The sequence below is a fragment of the Hemitrygon akajei genome, chromosome 11 (assembly GCF_048418815.1).
Source record: "Hemitrygon akajei chromosome 11, sHemAka1.3, whole genome shotgun sequence".
Lineage (NCBI taxonomy): Eukaryota > Metazoa > Chordata > Chondrichthyes > Myliobatiformes > Dasyatidae > Hemitrygon > Hemitrygon akajei.
Window position 1 is genome coordinate 5,657,598 of NC_133134.1, and position 19,028 is coordinate 5,676,625.

The window sequence follows — 19,028 nt, forward strand, 5'->3', positions numbered from 1 at the left end:
TTTAAGACTCCTGGACAGGTACATTGAGCTCAGAAAAATAGAGGGCTATGGGTAACCCTAAGTAATTTCTAAGGTAAGGACATGCTCGGCACAGCTTTGTGGGCCGAAGGGCTTGTATTGTGCTGTAGGTTTTCTATGTTTCTATGCCTCAAAGCCATCAATTCCATTATCTAAAGCATTGACAAACAATATGAAAAGTCCCAATACTGACCCCTGAGGCCACTGGCAGCCAACCAGAAAAGCCCCCTTTATTTCCACTCGCTGCCTCCTGCCTGTCAGCCATTCCTCTATCCGTGTAGTATCCTGCTTTAAATTATTCACTAGTTTTTCCCCATATTTCATCTTTTCCCTTCTTGTGGCTTTTTTAGTTGCCTTTTGTTGGATTTTAATAACTTCCCAATCGTCCAACTTCCCACTCACTTTCAGTACATTATAAGAGAAAAGGCTGTGTGAGCTTAGAGGCTTTCTACTTGGAGTGAAGAGGACTGAGATAGAGATGTACAAGATGATGAGGGGCATAGATCAAGAGGAGAGCCAAAGACGGGAAAGCCAGGGTGGAAATAGCTAAAACAATGGGGCATAATTTTAAGGTAACTGGATGAAATTTTAAGGTGATGTCAGAGGTTGGTTTTTTACACAGTGAGTGCATGGAACACCTTGCCAGGGGTGGTGGCAGTGCCAGATACATTAGGGGCATTTAAGAGACTCTTGGGCGCATGAATAAAAGCAAAATGGTGGGCTATGTGGGGGTGACGAAGTGTTCGATTGATGTTTAGAGTAGGTTAAAAGGTCAACACGTTACAGCTATTTTTGGGATTATTCCATCAGAAACAGGATATATTCCTGCCTCCGCTCAGTGGATGATAGCCTTTTCAACTTTATTGGCTAGGAAAGCCAGTTTACTTAAATGGAAGGACCCTAACACTCCTACCGCCTTTTACTGGCTTTCCATCATGTCCTGTTTAAGTCAGACATTGGATATATCCTTTAAATTTGAAGAAATCTGGCGACCTTTTATTCAATATTTTCATATGATCTGATTTTTGTACTGATTCTCTTCCAGCTATTTTTTAATAACCTTGGATTTGATCAGAGAGTCTCTTTTCTCTTGGTTTTTCTCTCAGGATGGACTGCCCAGTCCCTTTTTTTCTGTTTAGAATAGTGTTTTCTTTTTCTCTTTTATATAAAAGAAAATAATAATAGTCCTTCCTTTCTTCATAACTTGATAGAGGAGAATTATACATTCTATATCAAGTTTATACTTGGTAGATCAACACTATGTGTGATTCTGACATTGTTTATTTTACCTTCTGTATGTACTGCTATTGACATATATCTCAGAGATATTCTCCTGTTTATATACACTTTTTTTAAAAATCAATAAAAAGATTGAAAGAGAAAGGAAGAAGGTCAACATGACAGTGGGCTGAAAGGCCTGTACTGAGCTGTAGTGTTCTATGTGAAATATACAGGCAGTGCCAAACATCATTAGGAGATTCCTTGGAAACAAGAAACTAGTAAATGTTGGATGATTAACAAACCTTAAAATTTCAATCTATGCCCTGGGTTCATTCCAAAGGGACAATGAATTTATTTTGCCCACTTTGACTCTTGGACCATAGTGTGCACAGCTTTTACTGCTGCAGGAAGGCTATAGAAAAAATGTATAAATGTGACACCAGAACAGTTGGAGAAGCCTAAAAAAAGAGATTTTTTTAAACTGCTGATGGGTAACACACACAAAATGCTGGAGGAAATCAGCAGGTCAGGCAATATCTATAGAAGTGAATCAGCAGTCAATGTTTCGGGCCAAAACCCTTTGTCAGGACTGGAAAGGAAGGGGGAAGAAGCCAGTATGAAAAGGTAGAGGGAAGGGAAGGAGGACAAGCCTGAAGGTGATAGGTGAAGCCAGGTGGGTGGGATGAAGTGAGAAGTTGGGAGGTGACAGGTGGAAAAGACAAACGGCTGTAAAAGCAGGAATGTGATAGGAGAGGAGAGTGGACCATGGGAGAAAGGGAAGGAAGGGGGCACCAGTGGGGAGTGGTGTTGGGCAGGTGAGGAGAGGAGGTAAGAAGCCAGAGTTGGGAATAGACATTAGGTTGGAGGCTACCTGGATAGAATATGAGGTACTTCTCCACCCTGAGAGTGGCCTCCAACCAAATCATTAAGAGTGGAAAATGTCCAGAACTTGAGGTTATAGTCACTAAGGGCCTGACCGTATGTGTGGGTGGTGGGAAGGGGCATATTTTGCCGCTGTCTCGTCATTGCTTGTATGTTGGCTGTGTGCTGTTCTGCTGAACATTGTGGACATCAGAATGTGTGGTGACACTTGCGGGCTGCCCCCAGCACATCTTTGGCTTGTGTTGGCTATTAACACATGTAAATGCAATATGTAAATTTGAATCTGAACCTCTATCTACCTCTGCTTTAAATATGCCTAATGACTTGGCCTCCATTATGGATTCTAGTCTTCTCCACAACACTCATTCTCATGTCTTTATCACTAAACGACTGGATTCTGCTGCTAGAGACATATGGAATAGGGTTTGTAAATTGTGGGAATGCAATGTTGCTGCTGAAATATGGTGACACTTGCAGGCTACCCGCAGCACATCCTTATGATGTGTTGGTTGTTAACTCAAATGATGCACATCACTGTATATTTCAAAGTACATGCGATAAATAAATCTGAATCTAAGTTTGCTCTGACTGATGAAGCTCAATGTGGTCTTCGGCCCACTCCTCCTCCTGTATCTTTTTCTGTTCCCCCACTCTCCCACTGATCATAGAAGCATTGAGTACTGGAGATCCTCTGTTGGTTGGGGTCGACCATGGATGCTGAGTCCTAGCTGTCTACATTGTATACAATAGCCAGGACAGTACGACAAGGGGACCAATCTTTTGCCATGCAGCAGGCTCCCCCCCCCCCCCCCCCCCCACACACAACCGATGAATCTAAAAGAATGGCAGAGACTAATACAGTTTGGCATTAGCAAGAGTTGCCAGTCAGCATTGAACTCAATGTAGGACTGTCCTAGGGACTCCAGCTCCAGATTTTTCATCAGGGTTTCCCCCGAAGCCTTTCCCATGAGTGGGTATAGCCGCAAGGCAGCAGAATTTTGAGATCGGCGTTTGCCTTCTCTCAGCTGAGCTGCCAACCACAGCTGCTGAGCTCCATCTGCCCAGAGTGACTGGTTTTAAGGTGCCAGTAACCCACCTTTGCCCCTTCTCCTGTAAGTAGAAACAGTTCCGTTGGGTTTAGTAGCTAAGCCACACGTGAATGCCAGGAGATGAATTTGATTGTCAGAGGTTATTTGAGACACCCTACGTTGGGAGCATTTAATAAGTAGTGGGAGCTTATTCCCCACTACCCTTCCCCCCACCTATGATAACCTATCCTCTGCTAACCCCACTGTCCCCCAGCTATAACAACCTCATAGCGCTGAAAGAGCTGGAAAGAGGCCTGGCAATATGGAGAGAAATGCTTAATTTCAGAAACTTTACCTCAGGACTGCATGTCAAAGCTGCCCTTTATGACAGGCGGAATCTATCTCAAGTGATAAATAAATCTAACCTAAAGAGTGTAAAGGGGAATTCTTTGCTCGGAGAGGGCTTCTGGTGTAGAATCCTCTCAGACTGAATGAAGCAATTGAGATTTGAGTGGAAGCTGGTTCTGTACCCAGGAGGAAACAGGAATAAGGTGGTGTTGGATGAAGATGTACCTGGAGGGGTTTTCTGCTGTGAGTTCAGTGGTTCAGTGCAGCACTCTGCAGGAGACCCCTCGGGTATACAGAGGTCACCTTTGGGATACAGCAGCGAGGATTCCGTGCTAGATGATGTGGGGGAGTCAGTGGAGCAGCCACTCTGCTCTTCTTCCTTGCCTGGTGGGGTTTCTGCTGTGCTGGGCACAGCAGGGGCTGGCTCGTCCACAGTCTTCTCACGCTGGGTGGTGGCTGGGACAAGGGCCAGGTCTGAGGTCTGGAACTGCTTTATCCACGGCAAGTCTACAGACGATGAGGAGGATGAGGTGGAGCTCATGGCATCTGACCAGAGAACATGGGGTGATGTGGCCTCTTCTTTGCTGTCCTCCTCGTGGCTATCCTCAAACTCGCGATGGAGCATGATGTCACATCCAATGTGGGAACCAATGAGCAGTACGCTCCTGTTCTTCTCTGAGCTATGCCACATTCTGGAAATGGGTGGGATGGAGGTGCCAGGATTATGCCAAAATAAGGACAGGGGCCTAAAGTTGTTGAACCTTACCCTAAAAGTTTGATCATTATCACCATCATTGTTATCACTGCTGCTCGATAAGCCAGACTCTCCTTCTTCGCTGCTGAAGTGAAAACAAGACAGAAAGAGAGATATGTCTTTAGAAAGAACCTTTCCTCAACAAATGCATTTATCCAGTCAATTATGGAGTCACCGTCGCAGGAAACACAGCAGCTAAATCTTTCAAAAGAAACACCTTGGGGGCAGCATGGAAGTATGGCGGTTAGCATAACATTATTACCATAAAACCATTAGATATCGGAGCAGAATTAGGCCACTTGACCCATCAAGTCTGCTCCACCATTCCACCATTGCTGATTTATTATCCCTCTCAACCCAGTTCTCCTCCCTTCTTTCCATAACCTCTGAAGCCCCTACTAATGAGGAATGTAACAACCCCTGCTTTAAGTATGCCCAATGACTTGGCTTCCACCTCCACTCTGTCTAGGCTTTTCAATATCTGATCAATTTCAATGAGATTCCAACACCTCCCCCCCCCCCCCCCCCCAACCAACCCATTCTTCTTACAGTGCCTGCCGGGTTCAATTAGCAGATACTTAGATATTTAGCCAGGTAATTCAATATGCAGGTATTATGTATTCAGTCCTAAGCACAACAGCTACTGCAGATGCTGGAGATAAAGGAAAACACTCACAGTGCTGGAAGAACTCAGCAGGTCAGCAGCACCTATCATGAATAACAGTAATAATAGTCAATGTTTTGGGCCGAGACCCTTTGTCACGACTGGAAACAAAGGGGGACAGAAGCTTGAATAAAAAGGCGGGGAAAGGGAGGTGTTGTGTATTTAATATTTGAGTAATATTGCAAATATGTATTGTTTAATTATGCATTCTTTGTTAGTTTACTTAATTCATTATGGGTAATAGGTAAGAAGTACATTCTGTGAATGGCATACACCACATCATAAGTGCACATCTCACTAAAGCAAAAATGAAGCAGACACGTTTTAACAGTGGTGATGAGTAAGTTTTAAAATGAGCCTGAGATGACTGCATGCCTATTGTAGTACAGCACATGTTTTCTTCTGAGGAGCAAGAGATGTTTGAGTTTTTAAAAAAACACAGCATGTGTTTCTTCAGAAGTGGGCAGAAATGATCGAGTTAAAAAGGCAGAAAATAGATGTAATTCATGGTATCAGGTAATAATTATAATAAATTTTCTAAAAAAACAGAAATGGCTGGCTACATCGGAAAGGTAGATGCATTTGATTGCACAACAGATAACTGGGTGATGTATACTGAGTAAACTGAGCAGTATTTTGAAGCAAATGAGATAGCCAATGAACAGTGAGTGCCAGTTCTGCTGACTGCATTGGGTGGAAAAGCATACAATTTGCTCAGAAGTTTGACTGCTCCAACCAAGCCAATCAGAATGAGCTTTGCTGATATTGTGAAATAAATGCAGGAATGTTTAGATCTGAAATCATTGTTGATTGCAGAACGGTTTAGGTTTTATAAACAGAATCATAAGTATATGTAGCTGAATTGAAGAAATTGTCTGAGCATTGTCAGTTCAGTGATGGGCTTAATGATAGATAGATAGATAGATACTTTATTCATCCCCATGGGGAAATTCAACTTTTTTCCAATGTCCCATACACTTGTTGTAGCAAAACTAATTACATACAATACTTAACTCAGTAAAAAATATGATATGCATCTAGATCACTATCTCAAAAAGCATTAATAATAGCTTTTAAAAAGTTCTTAAGTCCTGGCGGTAGAATTGTAAAGCCTAATGGCATTGGGGAGTATTGACCTCTTCATCCTGTCTGAGGAGCATTGCATCGATAGTAACCTGTCGCTGAAACTGCTTCTCTGTCTCTGGATGGTGCTATGTAGAGGATGTTCAGAGTTTTCCATAATTGACCGTAGCCTACTCAGCGCCCTTCGCTCAGCTACCGATGTTAAACTCTCCAGTACTTTGCCCACGACAGAGCCCGCCTTCCTTACCAGCTTATTAAGACGTGAGGCGTCCCTCTTCTTAATGCTTCCTCCCCAACACGCCACCACAAAGAAGAGGGCGCTCTCCACAACTGACCTATAGAACATCTTCAGCATCTCACTACAGACATTGAATGACGCCAACCTTCTAAGGAAGTACAGTCGACTCTGTGCCTTCCTGCACAAGGCATCTGTGTTGGCAGTCCAGTCTAGCTTCTCGTCTAACTGTACTCCCAGATACTTGTAGGTCTTAACCTGCTCCACACATTCTCCATTAATGATCACTGGCTCCATATGAGGCCTACATCTCCTAAAGTCCACCACCATCTCCTTGGTCTTGGTGATATTGAGACGCAGGTAGTTTGAGTTGCACCATATCACAAAGTCCTGTATCAGTTTCCTATACTCCTCCTCCTGTCCATTCCTGACACACTCCACTATGGCCGTGTCATCAGCGAACTTCTGCACATGGCAGGACTCCGAGTTATATTGGAAGTCTGATGTGTACAGGGTGAACAGGACCGGAGAGAGTACGGTTCCCTGCGGCGCTCCTGTGCTGCTGACCACCGTGTCAGACCTACAGTCTCCCAACCGCACATATTGAGGTCTATCTGTCAAGTAGTCCACTATCCAATCCACCATGTGAGAGTCTACTCCCATCTCCGTTAGTTTGTGCCTTAAGATCTTGGGCTGGATGGTGTTAAAGGCACTAGAGAAGTCAAGGAATGTAATCCTCACAGCACAACTGACCCCATCTAGGTGAGAGAGTGATTTGTGCAGCAAATACGTGATAGCATCCTCCACTCCCACCTTCTCCTTATACGCAAACTGAAGAGGATCCTGGGCGTGCCTGGTTTGTGGCCTCAGATTCTGTATTATCAGCCGCTCCATGGTCTTCATCACGTGCGACGTCAAGGCAACAGGTCTGAAGTCATTCAACTCCTTTGGTTGTGGTTTCTTCGGTACCGGGACAATACAGGATGTTTTCCACTGTCTGGGTACTCTTCTCTGCTCCAGGCTCATGTTGAAGATGCACTAGGAGATCATTTAGTTGGTGTAATATTACAAGAAAGCATTCAAAAACAGCTCCTAACTGAAGCACAATTTACAGTTAAAAGAGCAGTTGAAATTGCTGGAACAATGGAAACAGCAGACAGAGACGCAATTGAGTTACAGACATGAATGAAAGCGAGCATGAACAAAATTACAATGTCTAAACAGAAACTGGCCTGGCCAAACAAATTGTTACCGTGTGGCAGGGGCTCACATACCCCAGACCAATGCAGATTTAAAAGCAAAACTTACAGAAAGTACAACAAAGTAGGATACATACAAAGAGCATGTCAGACAGACAAAACAAATGAAAAAGATAAAAAGTCAAGTTGCCAGTTTTAAAAAGAGTTCTAATCTACATGCTGTTGATGAAAGTTATGATAGTGATGAGAGTGACACAGGACCGAGTAGCTTTGAGATTTACAATGTGAAAACTAACAATAGACAAATAAGTGTGTGTGCAATAGACAAGTAATATGGCTTACACCAGAAATGAACAGCAAATTAATTAAGATGGAATGGGACACTGGCTCAGCTGTTTCAGTCATTCAAAAAAATGAGTTTGATCAGTATTTCAAAGATATTAAACTGAAGCCTGCAGATATTCAACTAAGAACTTATCCTGAATAGATAACTCCTCTCGGAATGACATTTGTAACAGCAAGCCCCATTGCATTTGTATGTGGTAAAAACAGGAGGGCCCACATTGTGGTAACAATGCATGAGAGAGGAGCTTCCCAGGTGGATTGGGGGAGGATACTGGCGTGGATGACGGCAGAACAGAGATGCCTGAAGTTTCTGGAAATAGGACACAAGGCACAGGATAGATACATCCTACAGAAGAAGTTGTTCTCAAATGGCAGGGGTAGGAAACCATGGCTGACAAGGGAAGTTAAGGACTACATAAAAATCAAGAAAAGGGCATATAATATCACAAAAGTGAGTGGGAAGTTGGATGATTGGGAAGCTTTTAAAATCCAACAAAAGGCAACTAAATAAGCTATAAGAAGGGAAAAGATGAATTATGAGGGCAAACTAGCCAATAATATAAAGCAAGATACACAAAGTTTTTTCAGTTATATAAAGAGTAAAAGGGAGGTGGGAGTTGATATTGGACCATTGGAAAATGATGCTGGTGAGGTAGTAATGGGGGACAAAGAACTGGCAGATGGGTATTTTGCAACTGTCTTCACTCTGGAAGACACCAGAGGTCCATGAGTGCCATTGCTATTACAATGAAAAAAGTGCTGGGCAAATTCAAAGGTCTTAAGGGCGATGTCACCTGGGCCAGATGGACTACATCCCAGAGTTCCAAGAGAGGTTGCTGAAGAGATAACAGATGCATTTGTCATGATCTTTAAAACATCACTTGATTCTGGCATGGTCCTAAAGGACTGGAATGTTGCAAATATCTCTCCACTCTTTAAGAAGGGAGGAAGGCAAAAGAAATGAAATTTTAGGCCAGTTAGCATGACCTCAGTGGTTGGGAAAGTGTTGGAGTCTATTATTAATTATGAGGTTTCAGGAGACTAATGATAATATAAGTCAGCATGGTTTCTGTAAAGGGAAATCTTGCCTGACAAATCTGTTAGAGTTCTTCAAGGAAGTAACAAACAGGATGGACAAAGGAGAAGCCGTGGATGTCATTTACATAGATTTTCAGAAGGCGTTTGATAAGGTGCTACACATGAGGCTGCTTAAAAGGATAAAATCCTATGATATTACGCTCTATGATAGTACACTCTTAAAGATAAGTCCAAAAAAGTAGCAAGAATCTTTTGGTGTAGGTAAAAATAAGTTAAATAAGGGTGATCATAGGTTAAAAAAGTAAAGGTTATGGAGTGAATCTGAAACAGTGCTCACTCCATGAACGTCTCCTGGTGACGATGAGGAAGTAAAGTACAGGAGACCCCAGGGGATGTACCTCTCGTAAACAGGTTCACCCTCTTGGAAGCTGTCAGGACAGAAGATACTGCCAGTCTGACAGGCGGACAGGTCTGCGAGCCAAAAATTGGTGCAGAAGCAGAGCCGAGGAGTCAGACATCAGGAAGAGCCGTGGTAGTAGGGGACTCCATAGTAAGAGGTACGGAAAGGGGTTTCTGCGGCAACAGGCGAGATTTAAGGATAGTGTGTTGCCTCCCTGGTGCTAGGATCCAGGACATCACGGACCGATTGCAGGGAATCCTCAAGGGTGAAGGTGAACAGCCGGAAGTGGTAGTGCATGTCGGCACAAATGACATCGGGAAGAAGAGGAAGGACATTCCGCAGCGGGACTTCAGAGAACTCGGAAGAAGGCTGAAAAGCAGGACTTCCAGGGTGGTTATCTCTGGTTTGCTTCCAGTTCCTCGTGCTGGAGAGGGCAGGAACAGGGAGATAATGGATCTGAATGTGTGGCTGAGGAACTGGTGCAGGAAGCAAGGATTTACATTCTTGGACCACTGGGATCTGTTTTGAGGTAGGGATGAATTGTACAAAAGGGACGGGTTGCACCTTAATAGGTGGGGGACCAGCATTCTGGCAGACAGGTTTGCCACTGCAACACGGATGTGTTTAAACTAAGTAGTGGGGGGGAGGGGATGAACTGGAAATATAAGGATGGAGTTAAAGGGAAAGTGAAAATAAGAAAAGTTAAAAAGGACAACAGAATCAATAGAGTAGAAAGCTCAAGAAGAGATCATACAGTATGGCCAAGTGAAATAGGAATTGATATGAAAGGAGAGGGGAGTACCGAATTAAAAGTATTATATATGAATGCACAAAGTATAAGGAATAAAGTAGATGAGCTTGAGGCTCAGTTGGAAATTGGCAAGTACGATGTTGTGGGAACAACAGAGACATGGCTTCAAGCGGACAGGGCCTGGGAAATGAATATTCAAGGATATACATCTTATCGAAAGGACAGACTGACTGGCAGAGGGGGTGGAGTGGCTCTGTTGGTGAGGAATTATATTCAGCCCCTTGTGAGGGGGGACATAGAATCAGGGGATGTAGAGTCAGTATGGATAGAACTGAGAAATTCTAAGGGTAGAAGGTCCCTAATGGGAGTTATCTACAGGCTGCCAAACAGCAGTCTGAATGTAGGGTGTAAGTTGAATGAAGAGTTAAAATTGGCATGTCGCAAAGGTAATGATACAGTTGTCATGGGGGATTTCAACATGCAGGTAGACTGGGAGAATCAGAATGGTACTGGACCCCAAGAAAGGGAGTTTGTGGAGTGCCTCCGAGATGGATTCTTAGAACAGCTTGTACTGGAGCCTACCAGGGAGAAGGCAATTCTAGATTTAGTGTTGTGCAATGAACCAGATTTGATCAGGGACCTCGAGGTAAAGGAACCATTAGGAGATAATGACCATAATATGATATGTTTTAACCTACAATTTGAGAAGGAGAAGGGAAAATCGGATGTGTCAGTATTACAGTTGAACAAAGGGAACTATGGAGCTAAGAGGGAGGAGCTGGCCAAAGTTCAATGGAACAATACCCTAGCAGGGAAGACAGTGGAACAACAATGGCAGGTATTTCTGGGAATAATGCAAAAGGTGCAGGATCGGTTCATTCCAAAGAGGAAGAAAGATCCTAAGGGGAGTAAGGGGCAGCCGTGGCTGACGAGGGAAATAAAGGGCAGTATAAAAATAAAAGAGAAGAAGTATAACATAGCAAAGATGAGTGGGAAACCGGAGGAATGGGAAGCTTTTAAAGAGCAACAGAAGATAACAAAAAAGGCAATACGCCAAGAAAAAATGAGGTACGAAGGTAAACTAGCCAAGAATATAAAGGAGGATAGTAAAAGCTTCTTTAGGTATGTAAATAGCAAAAAAATAGTTAAGACCAAAATTGGGCCATTGAAGACAGAAACGGGTGAATTTATTATGGGGAACAAGGAAATGGCAGATGAGTTGAACAGGTACTTTGGATCTGTCTTCACTAGGGAAGACACAAACAATCTCCCAGATGTAATAGTGGCCAAAGGAACTAGGGTAAAGGATGAACTGAAGGAAATTTATATTAGGCAAGAAACGGTGTTGGATAGACTGTTGAGTCTGAAGGCTGATAAGTCCCTGGGACCTGATGGTCTGCATCCCAGGGTACTTAAAGAGGTGGCTCTAGAAATTGTGGACGCATTGGTATCATTTTCCAATGTTCTATAGATTCAGGCACAGTTCCTGCTGATTGGAGGGTGGCTAATGTTGTCCCACTTTTCAAGAAAGGAGGGAGAGAGAAAACAGGGAATTATAGACCAGTTAGCCTGACGTCAGTGGTGGGAAAGATGTTGGAGTGAATTATAAAAGAGGAAATTACGACACATTTGGATAGCAGTAGAAGGATCAGTCCGAGTCAGCATGGATTTATGAAGGGAAAATCATGCTTGACTAACTATGAAAATGGACAAGGGAGAGCCAGTGGATGTAGTGTACCTGGACTTCCAGAAAGCTTTTGATAAAGTCCCACATAGGAGGTTAGTGGGCAAAATTAGGGCACATGGTATTGGGGGTAGAGTACTGACATGGATTGAAAATTGGCTGGCTGACAGGAAACGAAGAGTAGCGATTAACGGGTCCCTTTCGGAATGGCAGGCTGTGACCAGTGGGGTACCGCAAGGTTCGGTGCTGGGACCGCAGCTGTTTACGATATACATTAATGATTTAGATGAAGGGATTAACAGTAACATTAGCAAATTTGCCAATGACACAAAGCTGGGTGGCAGTGTGAAATGTCAGGAGGATGTTATGAGAATGCAGGGTGACTTGGACAGGTTGGGTGAGTGGGCAGATGCATGGCAGATGCAGTTTAATGTGGATAAATGTGAGGTTATCCACTTTGGTGGCAAGAACAGGAAGGTAGATTACTATCTAAATGGAGTCAAGTTAGGAAAAGGGGAAGTACAATGAGATCTAGGTGTTCTTGTACATCAGTCAATGAAAGCAAGCATGCAGGTACAGCAGGCAGTGAAGAAAGCTAATGGCATGCTGGCCTTTATAACAAGAGGAATTGAGTATAGGAGTAAAGAGGTCCTTCTGCAGCTGTACAGGGCCCTGGTGAGACCCCACCTGGAGTATTGTGTGAAGTTTTGGTCTCCAAATTTAAGGAAGGACATTCTTGCTATTGAGGGAGTGCAGCATAGGTTCACAAGGTTAATTTCCGGAATGGTGGGACTGTCATATGTTGAAAGATTGGAGCGACTGGGCTTGTATACACTGGAATTTAGAAGGATGAGAGGGGATCTGATTGAAACATATAAGGTTATTAAGGGATTGGACACGCTGGAGGCAGGAAGCATGTTCCCGCTGATGGGTGAGTCCAGAACTAGAGGCCACAGTTTAAGAATAAGGGGTAGGCCATTTAGAACAGAGATACGGAAAAAAATTTTCACCCAGAGAGTGGTGGATATGTGGAATGCTCTGCCCCAGAAGGCAGTGGAGGCCAAGTCTCTGGATGCATTCAAGAGAGAGTTAGATAGAGCTCTTATAGATAGCGGGGTCAAGGGATATGGGGAGAGGGGAGGAACGGGGTACTGATTGTGTATGATCAGCCATGATCACAGTGAATAGCGGTGCTGGCTAGAAGGGCCGAATGGCCTACTCCTGCACCTACTGTCTATTGTCTATTGAATAGAATATAAAAGCAAGGAGATAATGCAAAGACTTTATAAAACACTAGTAAGACCACATTTGAGGTATTGCCAATAGTTTTGAGCCCTTTAGCTCAGCTAGGATGTGTTGTCATTGGAGAGAGTCCAGAGGAGGTTCACGAGGATGATTCCAGGAATAAATAGATTAACATATGAAGAGCATTTGGCAGCTTTGGGCCTGTACTCACTGGAATTTAGAAGAATGTGTGGGGATCTCATTGAAACCTGAATGCTGAAAGGACTAGATAAGGTGGATGTGGAGAGGATGTTTCCTATGGTGGGGGTTTCCAGAACTGGAGGGCTCAGCCTCAAAAAAGCAGGGTGACCTTTTAGAACAGAGGTAAGGAGGAATTCTTTTAGCCAGAGAGAAGTGAATCTGTGGCATGTTCTGCCACAGACTGTGGTGGAGGCCAAGTCAGTGGGTATTTTTAAGGCAGAAGTTGATGGTTTCCTGATTGGTCATGGCATCAGAGGATATGGCAGGAAGGTGGGTGCATGGGGTTGAGTGAGATCCAGGATGAAATGGCGGAGCAGACTTGATGGGCTGAATGGCCTAATTTGCTCCTATGTCTATGGTTTTATGGACATGAGTGGCTGAGACAACTACAACTTGATTGGAGATCCATCCACCATTTGCATGCCGCATTCCCTGCTATAGAGTCAACTGAAGGTGAATTAAGAAAGGCACTGGATGATGCCACAGCAGTGTTCAAGGATGGCACTGAAAAGCTCAAAACATATCAAGGGTAAAATAGTGTTAAATGAAAATATCACATCAAAATTTTACAAAGCCCATCAGATTCCTCATACCATCCATGATAAAGTAGCCAGTGAGTTAGATTGCATGGAAGCTGAATTCTTTCCAAAGTTGAATAGAGCTCATGGGCAACGCCAGTGGTCCCAGCAGCCAAGAAGAATGGTCTATCAGGATCTGTGGTGATTTTAAGGTCACCATTAACCCAGTGCTGAAAGTAGATCAATACCCTCTACTGAGGAAAGAAGAGGGTATCTTTGCAATCCTTTTCAGTGGGAAGCACTTCAGCAAAGTGGACTACTGTGCTCCACCCACTTGAACTCATTATTATAGATCAGGAAGAAATGGCAGCGGATGAAGCAGAGTGAGGTGGCTTTCAAAGAGGTAAAGGAAATGGTGATGTCAGACACTGTACTCACACATTATGATCTACATTGTTCAATGAAGTTGGTCTGTGATGCAGTCATGTGATATGTTATGAGTGATGGAAGTGGACACCCCATAGCCTTTGCATCACATTCCCTTACCACTGCAGAGAACAATTATACACAGATTGAATGAGAGGCCTTGAGTCCGGTTTGGGTGTAAAACATTTCTGACCATCAATTACAAATGTCCATTTTCAGTTCACAGAAGGGTGTTCCACTAACAACAGCAGTACAAGTGCAGAAGTGGGCTCTGCTCCTTCGAGGACACAATTACAAGATTGAATTCAAGAGGATGACTAATCACAGAAATGCTGGCGGATTGTCCTGTTTACTCTTCTAAAATGAAATACTTAAAAAAATTTACAAAGATGACATTCCTCTTGACATATTCTCCCTATTGCAAAACAAAAGTCTTGATAATCTTGGAGACTCCACACTGTCTCAGTTCCACATGGCAACCCAAACTGGCTGGAATGTGCAGCAGAAATTCCAGTTCCTCCATTTTTACCAGCACTGAGATAAACATGCCCTTCATGGGGGTTGCCTTACGTGGGGATTTAGAGTTGTGCGATCTAAGCTGAAAGCTAAAGTGTTGGGAGAGCTACATGCTGGTCGTCTAGGTGTGGACAAAATGAAAGCGTTGGCTCAAAGCTTTGTCTGGTGGCCTGGGATAGATCAGCAGATAGAGCAGTTTGCCATGCACAGTTTGGGATGCCAACATGTCCAGAAGATGCCAAGAACAGCAGTTCTCCATCCCTGGGAATGATCTGCATTGCCCTATCAGAGGATTCATATGGAAATTCCTTGGTAGTAGTAAATGCAGCTACAAAATGGCCAGAAGTGTTCCTAATAGACTCTGTTACAGCTTCACACATTGTTTATGTATTGAGAAGCCTGTTCTCAAGGGCTGATGTTCCAGAACACTTAGTAACAGTGGACCACTATTTGTTGTAGGACTTCCATTTATTCCTGAAAATGAATGAAATAAGACATATTACACCTGCACCCTACCACCCAGCTACAAATGGCTTGGCAGCAAGGTATGTTCCGTGTCTAAAGAACGCACTGTGAACAATGTCAGCAGAACACACTACACTGACATTGAAACAGAAGCTCGCTATTTTCCTACATACATATTGCAATGCATCACACTCTACAACCAACAACTCACCAGCTGTGCAGATACTGGGTTGTTCCTTGTGGTCACACTTGGATCTCCTCAAACCCAGTCTCAAAAGGGGTATGCAAGATAAAACAGCTGAGTCAAATTGAGGGCTCCTCAAACAAGGAGGTTTGATGTTTCACTCCTTGACAAGCAGTCAAGGTGAGGGACTACAGAGGTAATAAAAAGTGGGTACTTGAAAGATTAAGGGCAGAACTGGACCATTCTCCTACACAGTGCAGATTGTGTCTGATGTCATTTGGAGATGACACATCAATCTATTGATGAAAGCAGAGTCAGTTGTTAGAGAAGAAAGGTGTCCAGGAAGGAGTAAGGAGGGTTAGTTAGTGAAGCTAGGGCATAGGCTGCTGACAGCAGTTTGTCAGAGTGCTCTGTCCTGGGCCAGTCTTTCAAGCTGTCCCAGGCTTCTTCTAGGTGAAGATCCTTCCTCTCCCAGGGATGAGGCCCTAGGAGTTTCTGTAGCTCTGGATTTTTATGAGATGGGGCTCCATGCCTAACCCTCCTCCATTTGCATTTGGGCCTGGGACTATCCATGGCGGATTGATGAAGGGGGGCGGGGAGAAATGACTGGAAATCAGAGAAATCAGTAGCTGTGTTCTTTCCACACTCTTGTGCAGGTCAGAATGCTGGTGCGTGACAGAGAATGACCTTGCTATGGTGTCGTCATTTCACACCATAAGCCTCTGGAAGATCATCCGTATTTTCTGGCCAAGAAAGATCTCCAACTACGCCCTACTCCTTCAGTGTTATTAAGAGGACATGGCCACAATCATCATGAGCAAACATTCGATATGGATTGGACATGTGATGGGAAGAGAGGCCAGCTCCATCATCAAGACAGCACTTCATTGGACTGCTGAATGGCAGAGGAAGCACAAGAGACTAAAGGCAACTTGGTGCCGTACAGTACAGCCAGAAATGAGGACCCTGAAACACACCTGAGACACAATAGAGAAGATGGCAAAGGACAAACAGAGATGGAGGACCTTCATTGCTGCCCCAACCACCAGCAGCATTACGGGCAGTAAGTAAGAGAAATCAATGTTCATGGTATCAGGTTGTTAGCTACCCAGATGGAAGACGAGATGTTGCTCCTCCAACCTGAGTTTGGCCTCATGGTTGTAATAGAAGAGGTGATGCACCATCAATAACTCTCGGAGACGGGAGGCGAACGATAGGCTTTTAGTAGCTGCAAGAGACCACGATTAGCAGCAAGAGACCACCACACAACATCCTGGAGACTGAGGGAGGAGCAGTGCCTCCAATCGCCTTTATACAGGGGTCTGTGGGAGGAGTCACAGGAGCAGTCAGCAGAGGGGTGTGTCCAGACAGGTATATGTAGTTCACCACAGGAGGATGCATTCCTAGTGTGGGCAAATGGAATTAGTGTAGCAGGTTGAAAAAGCCAGCATGAATGTGGTGGGTCTAAGGGCCTGTGTCCGTGCTGTACTGGGGAGTCTCTTCCTGTGTCTCCTAACTGTGAGTGTTTAGTGCATCACTGGCATCAGCCTACCCACCATCAAGGATGTATATGCAGAAAGGTGCCAGAAAAGGGCCAGTAACATTATAAAGGATCCCACCCACTCACCCAGCTCACAGACTGTTTGTCCCACTCCCATGAGGATGGAGGCTATAGCATTCACGCCAGGACCACCAGACTCAAAAACAGTTACTTTCCCCAAGCAGTAAGGCTGATCAACATGTCTGTCCACTAACCCATCCCTCCCCACCCCCAACCACCACTACTTTACTATTTCCTGTCAGTTACCTATGCACAGACACCCCTGTTCCTAGTGTTACTTTATGGACATATGATCAATCCCTGTATATAAGCTATCTTATGTGTTTACAGTTTATTTACTTGAATTTAAAAAAAAAATATTGTGTTCTTTATCTTACTGTGTTTTGTTTTGCTGCATCGGGTTCAGAGTAACAATTATTTCATCCTCTTTTACACTTGTGTACTGGAAATTACATTAAACACTCTTGAATCTTGAAACTTGAGGACTGAAGTTCAAAATTTCACTCTGATCTCTCCTTGCTCACTCTGTAGTGGTTCTGGATGATTGCACTCATGTGCAATTTAATAAATTAGGGGAGGCACATATAAACAGTTGTGGTCAGTAAACATAAACACAAAAAATTCTGCAGACACTGAAGGCCCGCTTTAGTTTTCAACCTGCTCTGGATCTTTTTATCTCTAACTGCCGACGAGACAGCAAAGATCTCAAATTCAGCACTCCTCTTCCTCTTCGAACCTCACCCCCTCTGAACACGCTGCCCTCCATTCTCTCTGCACCAATTGCAATCCTCCCCTCTCACCTGAATCTATCCATTGCCTGCTGGACTATGGACAAACATATTCACGTCATTCTACAGATGCACAGCAGAGCATCCTAGCAAGCTGCATCACTGCATGGTACAGAAACTGTACTGCGGCAGACAAGGAGGCTCTGTAATGTGTACCAGAAACTGCCCAACGCATCATTGGCACCAGCCTACCCACCATCAATAACATCTATTCAGAAAGGCCAGTAACATCATGAAGGATCCCACCCACCCTGCTCATGGACTGTTTGTCCCACTCCCGTCAGGGTGGAGGCTATGTAGCGTCCACCCCAAAACCAGCAGACTCCAAAACAGTTACTTTCCTCAACCAGTAAGGCTGATCAACACTTCAACCCATTAACCCATCCCATCACATCCCCAACCACCACCACTTTATCATTTCCTGTCAGTCACCTTACATACAGACACACCTGTGCCTACTGTCACTTTATGGACACATAATCACTCTCTGCACATAAGCTAGCTTGTGTATTTCTATTTATTGTGTTTTTATTAGGGTGGTCTTTATCTTATTGTGTTTTTTGTGGGCTGCATCAGGTCTGGAGTAACAATTATTTCATTCTCCTTTACACTTGCATACTGGATATGACATTAAACAATTCTGAATTTTGAATCCATCTCTGCCTTTCCCATCATCTTATACCATCTATGTCCCCTCTTAATTCCAGTCCTGATGAAGTGTCTTGACCTGAAACACCGACTGTCCCATTTCTCTCCGGAGATGCTGCCTGACTTGCTGAGTTCCTCCAGTGTTTTGTGTGTTGCCCCACTCCGTTTCCTCTGCAATCTTTGTCTCGCATGATGATTGTTAGATAAAGCAATTATTTAATGCACTTCCAGTTTGTGGCACTGGGGCTCAAATGCTGGGAGTGAGACCACCATCAAACCCTCTGTATTAATCATCTAGCTCCAAAATCTGGGCCTCTGTATCTCCCTCTGTCACAGGATCCTTGACTTCCTCATTGGGAGACTGCAGAGAGAGCATACTGGAAATAACACAGATGTACCATGAGCATTCTGACAGGTTGTATCACTGATATGGAGGGGCCACTGCACAGGAGCAGAAAAAGTGCGATGCTTAAAAAGGCAGCATCCATCATTAAGGACCAGGTCTGCCAGGACATACCTTATTCTCATTGCGACCATCAGGGAGGAGGTACAAAAGCCTAAAGGCACACACTCAGTGTTTTAGGAACAGCTTCTTCTCCTCCACCATCCGATTTCTGAACGGACAATGAACACTACCTCACTATTTTTTTTCCTTTTCTTTCAACGCTCTTTTTGCACTACTTACATTATTTAATTATATATATATAGTAATTTGTAGTTTTTGTTTTATTATTATGTATTGCAATATACTGCTGCTGCAAAACAACAAATTTCATGAAATACGCCA

At 43.9% G+C, this 19,028-nt stretch overlaps 1 protein-coding gene across 1 annotated transcript in view; it reads right to left on the reverse strand.

Annotated features, from left to right (window-relative positions):
• LOC140736321 (PDZ domain-containing protein 9-like) overlaps positions 1-19,028 on the reverse strand; it is a 63,919-nt gene that overhangs the window by 27,746 nt on the left and 17,145 nt on the right. The gene's annotated exons all lie outside the window — the stretch shown is intronic.